Source organism: Amborella trichopoda, chromosome 1, assembly GCF_054954075.1.
Source record: "Amborella trichopoda isolate Santa Cruz 75 chromosome 1, AtrichopodaSantaCruz75HAP2 v2.0, whole genome shotgun sequence".
In the NCBI taxonomy this organism is placed as follows: Eukaryota; Viridiplantae; Streptophyta; class Magnoliopsida; order Amborellales; family Amborellaceae; genus Amborella; species Amborella trichopoda.
This window is the reverse complement of record NC_142336.1, coordinates 11,530,681-11,547,383: the sequence shown is the minus strand read 5'-3', so window position 1 is coordinate 11,547,383 and position 16,703 is coordinate 11,530,681.

Here is a 16,703-nt window from a genome sequence, read left to right as displayed (position 1 = left end):
GTGTTGCCTAAGGCTGGGCAGCACGGGTCGTGTCACCTGGGTGGTACGCCTCATGCCACACAGACCAAGTTTGGTACAATTTGAGATTTTTCACTCCTGGTGTGTTCCTCAGCCTCTTGTGAAGCTCTCAGAGAAATTTTGGGTTAAAACATATTTTTTTACTATTTTAATGTTTTTTTGGTAAAACAGGGTGTTTACAAAAATCTGGGTCAAAACATGGTTTTTGTAGGGTTCTAGGCAGGCAAATTGGTTTTGGGTCACAAGGTAGGTTGTGTGAAATATGAATTTGGGTTTACTAGCTAAGTGTGGTCCTAAAGGTTTAGAAAACCATAGAATTTGCCAGATTTAAAATGAGGTGTCTACACCTTCTTACCGAATCTCATAATACCCTTAGTTGGCAATGCTTTCAAGAAGACCTGATCACCCACTTCGAATCCAGATCTTTTCAACGATTATCGATGTAACTCTTATGTTGACTTTGGGCTGTCCTGAGTTGTTCTCGAATTAAAGCAATCTTTTATGATGTTAACTGAACAATTTATGGCCCTAACTATCTCCTTTCACCGACTTCATCCCAACATAGTGGTGATCTACATTTCCTTCGGTATAGGGCCTCAAACGATGCCACCTGAATATTGGCTAGGAAACTGTTGTTATGTGCAAACTCTATCAGAGGCAGATGATCATCCTAGCTTCCCTTAAAATCTATAACACAGGCTCTTAACATATGTTCTAGGGTTTGAATAGTCCTCTCAGACTGCCTGTCAGTCTGGGGGTGAAAAGTAGTACTAAAGGTGAGTTTTGTCCCCAAGGCGGATTGCAGACTACACCAAAATCTTAAGGTAAACCTAATGTCCTTGTTGGATACAATGCTAACATGTATTCCATGTAACCTCACTATCTCTTTAATGTATAACTGAGCCAGTCTATTCAGGGTATAGGTTGTGCGAGCATGTAAGAAATGAGCAGCTTTAGTTAATCAATCCATAATGACCCAAACACTATCATGCCCAGTACCTAATCTAGGCAGGCCAGACACAAAGTCCATAGTAATGTGTTCGCATTTTCACTTCGGCAGGGTTAAGGGCTGTAACAGTCCGGTAGGTTTCTGATGTTCAGCCTTCACTTGCTGACATGTCAAGCACTTAGAAACAAACTTTGCCACTTCTCTCTTCATATTATTCCACCATAAGACCTTCTTCAGGTCCTGATGTATTTTTGTGTTCCTTGGGTGCACCGTGTATTGGGAGTGGTGTGCTTCTTTTAATATAGCCCTTTTTACACCCTCGTCATTATTAACACATACCCGATCTATAAATCTCAGCAACTCATCACTGCCCATAGTGAAGTCCTCTTTTCTTTCCAATTTCATTTCTTTGAGAATCTTCATAAGTTGGTGATCTTCTTTTTGTGCCACTCGGATCTGTTGAAAGAGCTGGGGCTCCACCCTTATACATGAAATCGTTCCCACCCCATCACTAAGGGGTAGAGACGGGTGCCATTCTACTATATCTTCCAATAATTTCATCTCTCGGACCATCATATGAGCCACTGATACCACGGGCTTCCTACTCAGGGCGTCTGCTATGACGTTTGTCTTACCCGGGTGGTAATTGATGGTACAATCATAATCATTCAACAAGTCCATCCATCGTCTTTGTCTCATGTTCAACTCTTTCTGAGAAAACAAATACTTAAGGTTCTTATGGTCAATGAACACTTTAAATTGGGTCCCATACAGATAATGCCTCCAAGTTTTCAAAGCAAAAACTACAGCCGCAAGCTCTAAATCGTGAGTTGGATAATTTTGTTCATATAGTTTTAACTGCCTGGAGGCATACGCTATGAACTTTCCCCTTTGCATCAACACACATCCAAGCCCTTTATGGGAGGCATCTGTGTAAACCATGAAGTCTTCGTTCTCCTTAGGCAAGGTCAGAATTGGGGCCTTAGTTAGTCTCTTCTTTAGTTCTTGAAAGCTTTTCTCACAGGCATTTGACCGCACAAGCTTTACTCCCTTCTGGGTTAGGCAAGTCAGGGGAAGTGTTATCTCTGAGAAACCTTCCACAAAACGTTTATATTAACCCACCAGTCTAAAAAAACTGTGGATTTCTTACGCATTTGTTGGTCTTCCCCACTTAAGTATAGCCTCGATTTTACAAGGATCAACTGTGACCCCATTTTTAGAAACAATGTGCTCGAGGAAAGCCGCGCTCAGGAGCCAGAACTCGCTCTTACTTAACTTGGCATACAACTTTTCTGACTTTAAAGCCTGGAGGACCATCTTTAGATGCTGTTCATGCTCGAACAATTTCTTTGAGTACACTAGAATGTCATCAATAAAAACTAGAACAAAATCATCCAGGAAGGGTCTAAAAACTCGATTCATTAAATCCATAAAGACAGCTGGAGCGTTGGTTAATCCAAACGGCATTACCAAATATTCATAGTGACCATACCGAGTCCTAAATGCGATCTTGGGAACATCTTCTTCCTTAATCCGCAATTGATGGTAGCCCGATCGGATGTCAATCTTGGAAAATACTTGGGCCCCCTGAAGTTGATCAAACAAGTCCTCAATTTTGGGCAATGGGTACTTGTTTTTTATCGTGACCTGATTCAGTTGTTTATGATCAATACATAGCCTCAACGACCCATATTTCTTCTCTACAAATAAAGCTGATGCACCCCATGGTGATACACTGGGCCTGATGAACCCTTTATCTAATAACTCATGCAGTTGCTCTTTTAGGTCCTTTAACTCTGCTGGGGCCATCCTGTAAGGGGCTTTAGAAATGGGAGCAGCATTAGGGGTTATTTTCTATTTCAAGTTCTATCTCCCTTACTGGGGGCAGAGAGGTCAATTCCTGGGGAAAATCTTCTAGGTGTTACCTCATCACTGGTATCTCTTCTAACTTAGTCTGGACATTCTGATTCTCTACCACATAGGTCAGGTAGCCAACACATCTTTTGACCAAAACATGTGAAATCTGAAGGGCGGAGATAAGATGTAGCGGGGAAACATCCTTAATTCCCATAGAGTTCAATTCAAGCTGATTTGGGCATCTAAAGATTACAGTTCTATCATAACAATTCACCGTAGCATGGTGTGTGGACAACCAGTCCATGCCTAGAATAATATCAAAATCCTGAATGTCTAGGAGTACCCGATTTATAGGTAAAACATGCCCTTCAAGCACAACCCCACAATGTTTATAATACTATACCCCAATGGGTGTGCATACAACCAAGGTCCAGTCAAGTTGTGCAGGTTTAAAATTCATGTGGCATGCAAAATGTGGTGCGACAAAAGAGTGGGAAGATCAAGGATCAATTAAAATTTAGCTTCAATTCCACAGACATAAAGCATACCTCAAATCACGGAGATAGATGCCTTAGCCTCTTGCTTCATCTACGTGAATACCTGACCTTGCGTCCTTAGTCAGTTATCAGGCCCCTTCATTGAGCAGTCTTTAACCAAGTGGCTAGGCTTGCCACATTTGAAGCACGAATTTGTCTTTCGGTAGCACATGGCCACCGTATGGTTACTTAACCCATAGTGAAGGTAGGCCGGACGCCTATTATCCCTGATATCGCCCAGGAAGGTCCTTTGGGCCTTAACATTGCCCTGATTGTTCCTGCCCCTAAATTCTCTCCTGGGAGGTGGTCGAGCCCTCCTCTTAAAATTCCCAGATGGCGCGGCCCCCACTTTCCCTTCTTTCCTCAGACGGAATTCTTCACAATCTCTTTTTATCTTCATAGCAAGGTCCATTAAGGGGAAGAAGGTCCTGAGGTTGGTTGAAATTATCCTTCCCCTTATGTCAGGTCAAATGCCTCTCTCAAACTTGCTTCCTTTTCGAACCTCCATGTCGATAATGTGCGACGTGAACCGTGAGAGCTCGGCGAACTTTGCTGCGTACTAATTCCACCAACAATTTCCCTTGCTGCAGCTCAGTAAATTCTACCTCCTTCCTCTCTCGCACAGAGTCAAGGAAGTACTTCTCATAGAAAGCCTCCAAGAAATTCTCTCAAGTTGTTACTATCCCTGACCTTTCCTGATACTGCTTTATTGAGCACCACCAATACTCAGCTTCTCCTTCTAGTATGAAGGTTCCCAGTCTAACCTTCTGCTCATCTGTACAGTGCAGAATGTAAAAAATCTTCTCCACCTCTTAGCTTTATCCACTCCCCTATGCCCCAAGAAGGTCGGAGGTGTCAGCCTCTTAAATCTCTCTATGAAATCACTATCATTCTAATCTGGGTGAGGGGTAGATGGGGCCGACCTCGATTCTTTCATCATCTGGGTCATGGCCCCCAGAGTTTTAAAGAATTCACCGAAGGCCTCAGTGTTCTCATTGTTGGAACTCGCATTTTTTGCACGAGTCCTCGTCCTCTTTGACCTAAAACACAAGCATCCAGTTACTAACCTATCCAAAAATATTCTAAAGGCACCTCTAAAACTTTCTAGGCTAAGAATCTTATTCCGGCTGCTCTGATACCATAACTTGTCATGACCCCACCCCCTGACCCCATACCGTACAAGCTAGAGGGCGACAAAGTACAGTACCGCGACATGAGGTGGCAAACGCCACTAAGGTGGGAGTGGCTCAATGCTTATAAAAGGTGGAATCAAGAGAAAACCACGAAAGAAAAATAAAATCCATTCATCGTTAATAGAGATTTAATTAAAATGCAAAGTCATTTCCATATACAACCAACCATTCTCCTAAATTTATTTACAAATAGTTCAAGGCATTAAAGGCCCACAAAATACAAGGTAAACATCATCCAACAGCTAAGTCGCGTTCCCACCAAACACCTACTATTGAAAGCTTCCAAAGTCTCTTCACCAAATCCAAGCTTTATGCGTCCCAACGCACCGATCAGCTGCCCTCTCCCTCGGGGTCAGAGACTATCACTCTACAAGGATGAAAATGAACAGAATAAGATAATAGCCCAGTAAATAGATCAACACCACTGCATTCTGACCTACAGTTGATAATAACAAATAGGCAGTGTTCACCATTCACACAGGCATCACGAGATTATTTTTATCCATGCCTTTTAACAGTTTAGTAGTATAAAAATGAGTACAGTTCAGTTATCATAATAACATACAGTGCATAAGTCATCAGTAATTTCATTTTTAGCAGAAAAAAACACCTACAAAGAACATAATGCACAAAATAGAAGCTAGGGTGGCCTACTCCTGGAGTAGAAGCCCCATTGATCAGGCCAAGCCAATACTGTAGCTTGGAACGTCTACCCTCATTCAAGAGGGAGGACAATGAAAAGTGGGCAACCCACTTCGTACTGTCCTCACACACACGCATCCCCAGCACGCTTTTGGGCTTTCGATAGGCACTAGCCTTGCAAGACACGACCCTCTCCTTATGCCCTTTTGGCTAGAGGGCGTTACACAACCATTGGGTGTCCCAATACATAGTGCCCATAACATTTGGGGGGGCGCGACCCTCCCTATTACTAAGTTTCACCTACCAACCCCATTCCTATCATTGGGGTCAGGGCACAGTCAGTAATTGCTAGCATGGCAGTATCCAACTACTAATGGATATCCCATTGCATAGCGGTCAGTGTCACAATATATCACAATATGACAAAATCACAGTGTTTCACAGTATAATGATACCCACTACCAATGGGTGTCCCATTGCATAGTGGTCAGTATCACAGTGGCTCACAATATCAGTATCACAGTATAAAACAGTATAACAGTACCCACTACCAATGGGTGTCCCATTAAGTAGGTAGTCAGTGTCACAATGGCTCACAGTATCAGTATCACAATATAAAACAGTATAACAGTACCCACTACCAATGGGTGTCCCATTGCATAGTGGTCAATATCACAATATAACAGTACCTACTACCAATGGGTGTCCCATTGCATAGTGGTCAGTAACACAGTATAAAACAATATAACAATACCCACTACTAATGGATGTCCCATTGCGTATCACAGTGTAAAACAGTAGACACCCCATTGTAAACCTGGCAAATTCTGCGGTTTCCTGTTAAGACCACATTGTCTTAGTAAACCCAAATCCATAGTCCACACAACCTACCCTATGACCCAGAACGATTTTGCCTATCAAGAACTCTATAGATACCCTGTTTTGACCTAGAATCCTGCAGACACCTTGTTTTACCAAAAATCATTAAAAATAGTAGAGAAATCCTTTTTGACACAAAATTTCTCTAGTAGCTTCACAAGATCTTGCACTACACACATGAACCAATATTTTTTAGTTTCGGACAATTTTAGCCTGAGCGACATTGGCAGTGTCGCCCAAGTCTGGGTGACACACCCAGTGTTGCCCAACCCAATTTGACCCGAAATTGTTAGTTTTGGCGAGAAAACTCACTGATCAATATCAAGAAATGAGCACACTATCAATCAAAAGTTTTCAATATTCATATGAATTTCAAGTTGCATGATCGTGGCTTAAAAACACGATTCGTGGCTCGAAGTTGCTATCAAATCAATCACATGCCGAGCTCTACAAGAAAACAATTATATTTTGGACAACGGGCACCAGAGTAACCTCGGATCATCCACAGAAGATCACGCACATTCTAGGGCAGCAGCAAGGAGTGTTTTGAAATTTCATGAATTGTTAGGCAGGGGCAAAACAATCATTTTGCACCCGTTTTTAGATTTTATTTCTATTCAATTAAATTTTAATTATCATCAATTGAGATATTTTTTGAGCATCCACCTATGTTTGGGCCCAATTCTATAAATAAATGCTAAACCTAATTGTAAACCCCCCCCCCCCCCCCCCTTCCCCTCTCACATTTTCAATTGATGAATAAATTTTGAGTTTTTCCATTGAGTTTGGGAGGCATGTTTTGGAGAGAGAGAGAGAGAGAGAGGATAGAGAAGAAAAAGTCTGGTACCTCTCGATGAAGGTAATTTTCTCTTTCCCCTTCATTTCTCTCTATCGTCTCTATCTTTTTCTTTTCTCCTCTATCTCTTTCTCTGTCCTCATCTCATATATCTGTTTCTCTCCTCTTCTCATCTATCTCTTTCTCTCTCCTCTCATCTATCTCTTTCTTTCACCTCCCTCTCAAACATGCGCGGCACTAACCATCGCCATGCATGTCTCTTGTTCTCTCTTCCTCCCTCTTCTTCTTCTTTTCTCTGTCTCTCTCATCTCCTTCTCAGATATGCTCAGCAGTGACCAGTGCCACGCATGTGTCTCTCTCTCTCTTTCTTTCTCATCTTCTTCATTCCTCTTTTCTTCCTGCTCTCCTCCTTTTCCTCTCCCTTCTCTTTATTTCTCCTCTCCTTTCTTCTCCCTTCTCTCTCTGCTCTATTTTTCTCTGTCTCTCTTTGTTTGAACATACACGATGATGACAATATCGTTCATGAATCTCTCACTATTTTCTTTTCTCTTTGACACACACGGCGGTGGTAGCATTATGTGTGTTTCTTACTTTCTTCTTTCCTTATTCTTCTTCTCTCTTTCTTAATCTCTTTCTCTCTCTTTCCTTCTTTCTCCTCTGATTTTCTCCCAGTCTCTCTTCACACTTTCCTTTGTTCTCTGTTATTTCCTTTCTTCTCTCTCTACTTTCCTTTCTTCTTTCTCTTATCAAAACTCGCTTTCTTCTTCTCTGTCTTTCTCTCACTCCGTTATCTTATTTCTCTTTCCTCTTTAGTCATGCATGGCGATGCTCATCACCGGGCATAACATTCTCAGTCTTCCTTTATCCTCTGGAGACATGCATAGTGAGCTGGGCCTTAACTCGAGTGGTGGGCAGGGCCTCTGCCCAAGTTTCTCCTTTCCCATGTTGTGCACGGCTATGCTCATCGCCGCGCATGACATTCCTTTCTCATTCATCTCTCTCTCTAATATGGGCGATGGAAGTCCATTACCGTCCATGTTCTTTCTCTCTCCTCTTTTCCTCTATCATGGATGGGGAAAGCCCATCTCCATCCATGCTTTCTTTCTCTTTCTCTTTTCCCTCTCCTTTCTCTCTCTTCTTTCTCTTTTCTCACTCTTCGTTTTCTCATTCATCTCTCTCTCTAACATGGGCGACGGAAGTCCATTACCGTTTATGTTCTTTCTCTCTCCTCTTTTCCTCTATCATGATTGGTGGAAGCCCATCTCCATCCATGCTTTCTTTCTCTTTCTCTTTTCCCTCTCCTTTCTCTCTCTTCTTTCTCTTTTCTCACTCTTCTTTTCTCCTTTCTCTCTCTTCTTTCCTCTCTCTTCTTTCCCTTCTTTCTCTCTCTTCTTTCTCTTCTTTTCCCTCTCTTCTTTCTCTCCTCTCTTTTTTCTCTTCTTTCTCTCTCCTTTCTCTCCTTTCTCTCTCTTCTTTTCTCTTTATTTTCTCTCTCTTTTCTCTCTTCCCTTTCTCTTCTTCTATCTCTTTTCTCTTCTCTCCCTTTTTATCTACATCCCTATCCTCTCTCTTCTTTCTCTCTTTCTTCTTTGTTCTTTGTCTCTCATTTGATCAAGGGAAAAGTCTAGCATTGTCACGGTAGTCTCATCGTCAAGCAATACTGTCGAAGTGCCGGTCTAAGTTACCGTGCCTGTCTTTTGCTGCCGTGTTTAACTAGCCGTTGTGTCAGGCTGGTTGGTGTTCTATTGTTGACTAGTATTACCGATGTGCCGGTCAGTGTTACTGTGCTCGTCTTGCTACCACGTCAGGTCAATCATCAGGCCAATCTAGCCACTATGATAAGCTCGTCACTCGGTCTCTTTCTTGTCTTTTCTTCTCTCTTCTTGTTTCTCTTAACCCTCATCTCATCATCTCTCCTCTTTTCTCCTTTGAATGTGCACGCATGTGTACATTCGTCCAATGACAAGGTGGGGTCCTTTGGCTCACTTGTCTTGTAAAATTAACCATGTATGTGTGATTGCAGAAACATGAGAATACAGGCCAACGGAGGTGATTCCGAACCAGTTGTAGAAATCGGGGGCTTTTTTGTGATCTAAGAGGGCAACCACGCAAGCCAGCCCGAGTAAGTCCCGAATCCACCTTAAATTCCTCTCTCATCGGCTGGTATACCTACCCTTGTTCTTGAGCAAGGTTCTTGAGAGAGCGATCTCAAGTCCCGGGTTCCCCTGAAACCCGAGACACATATTGCCAGATCATCCAGATCCAGAGGGCGAGATCTAGGAACCTAACCAAGGTCATATAGCTTGGACTGTGGCTATGCAATTTAAAGTCATGCAGCTATGACCATGCAGTTTAAGGTCGTACAACTAGACCTCTGTTACAGTTTAAGGTCATATAGTTTGGACCATAGCTGTGCAGTTTAGGGTCATGTAGCATGGACCATTGTGTGGGTTGCCATATAAGTGAAGGTCCATGGGAAATAGAAGCATGGGGGACAATATGACTCCCTGGGGATAAAATGGTTAAGGCCATACACAAGCAAAGAGTTTAGATGAAGGTGGCGACCTGATGAGGAATGACAAACAGAAGTGGACTTTATTGGGGATTAGGGGGTAAGTATGACTCCTTGGGCTAAATGATAAGACTCTATGGAGAATAGGTTTATGGAAAGTGACCCGACTCCCTGGGGATAAGATGGGAAAGGGTCTAACTGTGGATAATGACTTGGTGTGAAACAAACCCACTGGGGATTGAAGAGGCAAGCATGCCTTTTATCTTTTTTAGCATACACCTAACTCCACTGGGGATGATGGGTTGTGGCATAGGTGTAACTCCACTGGGGATGTTGGCAGAACACTTATGGTGGTAACAAGGTTTAGACATGCGCGACGCTAGCATGGGCAGCAGTAACACGCATGTTGATAGCATTGACACACACGGTAGTAGAGCGGGCACAAATTACGTAGACGACATTGGTCACAAGTTACACAGATGGCGTTGGTCACAAGTTACACAGACAGCACTGGTCACAAGTTACACAGACGGCGCTGGTCACAAGTTACATAGACGATGCTGGTCACAAGTTACATAGACGGTGGTAACCTGTGTTCGGGCCTGACCTCGACCCAGTCTTGCTCGTTGGCATTTGTCCTCTAGTGGCGTGTTCAGCGCTGGAGCACGAGCGGCGCTAGAGCATGAACAACAGTAACCTGGATAAAGGATTCGGGTCTAAGCCCGACCTGGTCAAGCCCATCGTCATTTGGTGTTCAGGGACCTGGTTGGCATTTCCAATTTGTGAGGGGTACCTCGGGGAAGTTTCACCTATATAAGGGGGCCAACCTCTTCTTCACCGTTTTACCTTTGGGTAAAAAAAAAATGGTTAAGGAATTTTTAGCAGCGTAAAAGAGAGAGCTCCCGTCAAGAAATCTGGCAAGAACGTAGAGCTTTCAGGTGAGAGTTTGTAGGAGTTTGCCGAAGGCATAAAGATTTCCTGTGAGAACTCTGACGCGAATGTAGGGTACTACCAGCGCGGGTCACAGTTGGCAGAATTGGGAAGCAGGTAGCTTCTCGAAGCTAGCTAAGGTACCGGAGAAGTGAGAGAAAAGGGGGCACAGGGTGTTGCCAATGAACTTTCGCTCCCCTCCAGAGGTTTTCCGGTGACCTTCCACCGTCGAGAAGGAGAGGGGAAGGTTGAATAGTGAGTTTTCGACGAGGAAATTAGTTTCCCGGTGAGTAGACCGAAGGTCGCGGGGGAGTGAATAGTTGCTTGGAGACGAAGGGTCACTAAGAGGTAACAGTCGCGGGGAGACGAAAGGTCACCAGCAGTGAACAGTCATTGGAAGGTGAATAGCCGTGGGGAGTCAAAGGAACTTGAGGAGTTAAAAGGTCACCTGCAACCAAAGGGATACGGGAGCGGAAGGGTGTTGAGGAAGCTGACTAATCATCGTCGTCAGCAATCGAAGCATCGCCAGCGAACATGCACGGCGATAGAGAACACAGTTGGCGTTACCCGTTTGTTAGACATAGTTGACATTAGTCCTTGATGACACAGCCGGTGTTAGCCTTTGGGAAACGTAGCCGGCGTTGGGCCCTAGAAACACAGCCGACATTAGTCTTTTGAAGACACAGCCGATGCTAGTCTCGTGCGGCACTAGTCAGTGCCTTAGTCACACATGGCTAGCAACTTGATGTGTCCGACATTAGTCGCGCGTGGCGGTTGCTGTTCGCTCGATCCTTTCATGAACGTTAGCAAGTTGTGCTCAGTTATGGTCATCCTCTGCACTGAGTTGTGCATGAAGATTGTTGCGCAAGGTGCTGAGTCATGCGCGGTGATGGTCACACACGACGTTAAGTCATGCGTGGTGATGATCACACACGGTGATGACTCGGGTTAGCAAAGGGTGGTGTCCAATGGTAAGGTCGGGCTTATGAAGTCTGGATGAAGCCAAGTCCTCCAGCACAATAGTGAACTCCATGTTGTTCTATGGAAGGGTGCTCACTGTGAAGAGGGCGTTCTCTCCATCATAGGCCAGTTCCTTGCGAAAGGGTTTGCTTTGTATGTTTGATAAACTCGATCTAAAACCCTTCTACCCTCCTGATGCGAGGGCGGCTTTTTGGCCTGTAACCGTCCACTTTTCCTCAGATGCAAGAGCAACACTGAGGGTCAACTGCTTTCTTTTCCTTAGATGCAAGAGCAATGCTTGGGGTCAATCGTTTTCTTTTCCTCAGATGCAAAAGCAACATTCTGACGCAGTTACTCTCTTTTCTTCAGATGTGAGAGCAATACTGCATGATAGATTTGTAACCTCCCTAATAATGGGCTTTTTGGCTTGTAACTCCTTCTAATGCAATACAAAGAGTTAACTTCGTTTGAACTGTCTTGCTTCTCTTCTTTTTATTGCCTTTTTAACTTTTTCTTGTTATGCAATGAGTCTTTTGAGCATGTATCATGGATAATACTTCTTTAGGTATCGCTCATTGATAGGGGGCATTGCCTCCTCTCCATCAAGACGTGCTAGTATGTGAGCCCCATTTAGCGAGACTTTCTTGACTACGAAGGGACCTTCCCACTTAGGTTCAAACTTCCCTTTGCCCCGCCCATGCATAACAATCGGCCTCTTGACGGCAATAACTAGATCCTCACTAGTGAATGAGCTGACTTTGACTGAATTGTGAAAGGCTCTGTTCATTCTCCCCTAGTTGAGTTCGAGGTTCTATTGAGCTTCTAACCTCTTTTCATTGAGTACATCCAATTCTTGATACCGAAGTTTGACTCTCTCATCTTTGGTCAGTCCTTGATGTATACGCAGTGAAGGGAGTTGAATCTCAAGGGGTAAAACTGCTTCACCCCCATAGACTAGGGAATAAGGAGTCGAATCAGTGGCATTTCGCGTGGTAGTGCGATAGGCCCACAAGGCTTCAAGAAGCTTTTGATGCCAGTTCTTCTTCATTTTCGATACTGACTTCCTTAAAACGTTGCACAGGGTCTTATTGAAAGCCTCTGCTAATCCGTTGGCTCGAGGGTGGTACATAGTTGAGTACTTCCACTCGAAATCGAACTAGTTAACCAAGTGATCAATATGATGAATTCTGAACTGAGGGCCATTGTCAGATACAATCTGGTCAGGCACTCCAAACCAGTATATGATGTGATGTCGCACGAAATTACCCACCGTGGTCCCATGAACTTGCTTGAGGGGGACTGCTTCAGCCCACTTGGAGAAATAATCTGTTGCAACTAGAATAAAGACATGACCCATTGCCGAAGGAGGGTCAATAGGCCTACAATGTCCATACCCCATTGTGAGAAGGGCCATGATGCCACTGTAGGGTGTAAGGGCTCTGGAGGGTGATGAACAAGGCTCGAGTGTATTTGGCACTCCAGGCACTTCTTGGTATAGTTTAAGGAATTAGCAGCCATCGAAGGCCAATAATACCCCAATTTAAGTATTCGTTCATAGTGTTTTGGGCTAGACTGATGCAATCCACAGATGCACGAGTGCACTTCTTCCAGCACCTTATTTGCTTCTTGCTCGTCCACACATCTAAGAAGAATACCGTCAAAAGACTGTCTGAAGAGAGCATTTCCTTCAAGGAGGGTGTACTTGGTAGACATTCAACGCACACTATTGCGTTCGGCACGATCTTCAGGGGGTCTACCATACTTTATAAAATTAATGATGGGCTCTCGCCAATCTTCTACTTGCTCGACTTTTGTGCACATTGGGTCGAAGAATTCCGGTTCCCATCTTTTAACCTTAACTCCTTGATTCCGGGCCATTTCTTGTTCAGTCTTAATAACTTCTTTGTCTCATCATCTGTGTCTACCTTGGTTCTCAGTTCAATGTGTCTCCAATCTGCCACCCAAACAGGCGTGGGCCCTGGTGAGGACAATTGAATTGTAGCTTCAAGTTTTGCGAGTACATTGGCCTGTGAGTTTAACCTCCTGGGGATGTGACTCAAGGATACATCATCAAACTGAGCCATATACAATTTGTCAGTATCGTGATAAGGCTTGAGAGTGTCTTTTCTCATGTCATAGATCCCCTTAAGCTGCCGAATAACCAACTCAAAGTCACCATAGATCTTGAGCTGCTCCATGTCTAGATCGAAGGCTATCTCCAACCCAATTATATGAGCCTGATATTTCGCCTGGTTATGGGAACCGGCTTCGGTGAGAGATAAAGAAAAAGGCAGTACTCCTTCTTTCGGAGTCATCAATACCACTCTGGCGCCTCCTTGATCAGATTAGAAGGCCTTGTCAAAGTACATCTCCCACGCACGAGCAAGTCCTACATGGAATACTTCTTCATCGAGGAGGTCACTTGATAAAGGAGATTATGTCGGTACAGGATGTGCTGCGAGAAAAATCAGTCAAAGATTGGCCCTTGATGGCCTTTTGTGGGACATATGTGATGTCGAATTCCATCAGCAATAATGCCCACTTAGCAAGATGTCTCGACAAGCATGGGCGTGTCATGAGAAACTTTACAGGATCTGCTTTTAATATAAGTTTTACTTCATGACCAAGCAAGTAGTGGCGGAGCTTTTGTACTATGAAGATTAGGGCCAAGCACATCTTCTCTATAGGGGGATAATTCTTCTCTGCCCCTTGCATCCTGCGGCTGAGATAGTATCACACAGTCGCTTTGCCTTTGTCATTGTTCTGTGCCAATAACGCCCCAAGTTACTCATCAAGGGTGGTCACATACAGGATGAGGTGTTTTCCCAAGCAACGGTGTAGAGAGCACTGGAGGATTGAGCAAATAACGCTTGATGTCATTAAGAATGGGGTATCCTTCTTCAAAAGGTGCGTAAAAGGTTTATAGTGACCTGAGAGGTTTGAGATGAACTTGTTGATATAAGCCAGTTGCCCATGGAGGGATCACAGCTCTCGTAATGTTGTTGGTGATGGCATTTCCTGGATCGCCTTGATCTTAACTGGCTCAACTTCCAACCCTCAGTGTCTAACAATGAACCCTAAGAACTTTCCTGAACGCATGCCAAAAGCGGATTTCAGTGGGTTCATTTTGAGCTGATGAAGGCATAACTGTTCGAACACCATTTCAAGGTCTCTCATATGAGCATCTTTCTCTTTGGATTTCACCACCATGTCATCCACATAACATTCCATCTCTTTGTGCATCATGTCTTTGAAGATGGTCATCATTGCTCTATGATATGTGACACCGGCATTCTTCAATCCAAAAGGCATCATTGTGTAGCAAAAGATCCATTTTGGAGTTAAGAACGCAGTGGCTTCCTCATCTTCTGGTGCCATCTATATCTGATTATACCCCGAGTATCCATCCATGAAGGAGAAGATCTGACAGTGAGTTGTGAAGTCAATGAGCATCTCCGTAAACAGCAACGGGAAGTCATCCTTCTGGCAAGTAGTGTTCAGGTCGTGGAAGTTAATGCAGACCCTAATTTGGCCGTTCTTCTTCTTGACTAGGACAATATTTGTCAGCCACTTTGGGTACTTGACTTCGCAAATGAAACCCACTTGCCTGAGCTTGGTCACTTCAGCATCTATCTGCATTTCGAGGTCAGGCCTGAACCTCCTTGATTTTTGCTTGACAAGCTTGACGGATGGATCGTTGACAAGACAGTGGACTGCGACTTGAGGATCTAAACCACACATCTCATGGTAATGCCAGGCAAAGACGTATCGGTTTGCTCTCAAGAAGGCAGTAAAATTCTCTTTCTCTTCTGACGACATATTTGCCGAGATGAAAGTGGCCATGGGGTCGGCTTTGTCTTGATATCCTTCTTCCCATTCTTCTGGGGCTTCTAGCAACTCTTCATCATTGGCTTCAGCAGACCTCTCGTTAACCTCTAGTGAAGATACCTACACTCCTGACATTTCTTCTTATAGTCAGGCTTTGTTATGGAACATGGTTCTTGCATGCTCATCTTGCTTGCTAACGAAGGATCAACCTCGAGTAAAGCCGATGTGTCCGGTCGAGATAATTCACTCTGAGGTTCTTAGGATGGCTGCAACTCAACGATTGTACAGACAGTCAGCGCTTAGTGAGTACCTTATCGATGTTCCCTTGTATCCACCATGGGTCTAGGTAATGTGGTAGGTTGAGGGTCAGGTTTAGGAGGTGGTTGGGTGTATGGGACCAGAGGCATCCTAAGGAATTGGAGGATGGGTAAATTATTTGAAGTATTCAAGTGAGGGAGAAGTGGTGGATTGGGAAACTTTAAGATGCCTAGCTTCTGAGGTGGAGGTTGCAGTGCTTTCCTTGACCTCAGGCTCTTTGCCCCATGCTGGGTGACGCTTCTGAGATCTGCACCATGTGACAGAATTCTTGAAAATAGAAGCTTTTCCCTCTTGATTCTCTCAGCCTCTGCTCAAAGTTGGGCTCAGGGGGCCACTGAGGTTTCTTCGGTTTTGACTTCTTGTGCTTCTTTGTGGAGGAAGATGGCTCTGATCTGGCTCGAGCAGCCAAGGTGTCAGCAATTGTTAATAATCCAGTTGCCCGGGCTAGCGTCCTTTTCAACCACCTCCGTTGTGTCCTGCTTATATTGATTCCTTCAAGTTCTCTGTCAAGAGCCTTGAAGTCTGGACATTCTTAGGTTGTACTTGCAAGAGACATAGAAGAGGAGGGGGAAGAAGAAGAAGAAGAAGAGGGGTTAATAGGTGAGGGACTTTTAAGGTCATTCCCCTCATTGGACTGATTTGGGCCGCTTTTTATGTCATCATAGGAGTTGGACGTACGCACAGAGTCTTTTAGGTCTTTCCCCTGCTTAGACCACTGGGGAGTACTTTTAACGTTGTCACCCTCATTGGACGTGCCCCAAGTAGAAGATGACCCAGGGATATTCTCTTGATGAGGTGAGGAAGGAAGGATGATTGTACCGGAGATGAAGTCTTGTAAGGTCGGCAATGGCAGAAGAGGCTTGAGAAATTCTTGCTCAACCGGTGCTTGAGCAGTCTTGTTTCTTCAGCGAGCAGCCCTTGGCGCCCATCTTCTCCAGTTTTCATTGGAAGTGCTTGATTCGTCTCGCTAGGTTTATGAACAACCTTAGCTTGACGAATTGCTTCTCACCTTAAGAACTTGAGTCTGCTCTGCCCGTGCTGGACTATCCATGGCTGGAAAGTCGAGGGTTTAGCAGGATCTGAATCATCATTACCCAGGTCTTGTGTCAGGAGGCCCTCTCGCATTGGTGGAACAATGACTTGGGGGTCTCCTTATGGAACGTTACAAGCTTCTTGCCCTCCCTGTATTTTCTTTACGATTATGTCGTGGAAACTGAAGTATTTGCTCAGGTCATGGCCCCATATCTGATGGTACAGGCACCAGTGGTTCTCAGTTGAGCAAGCT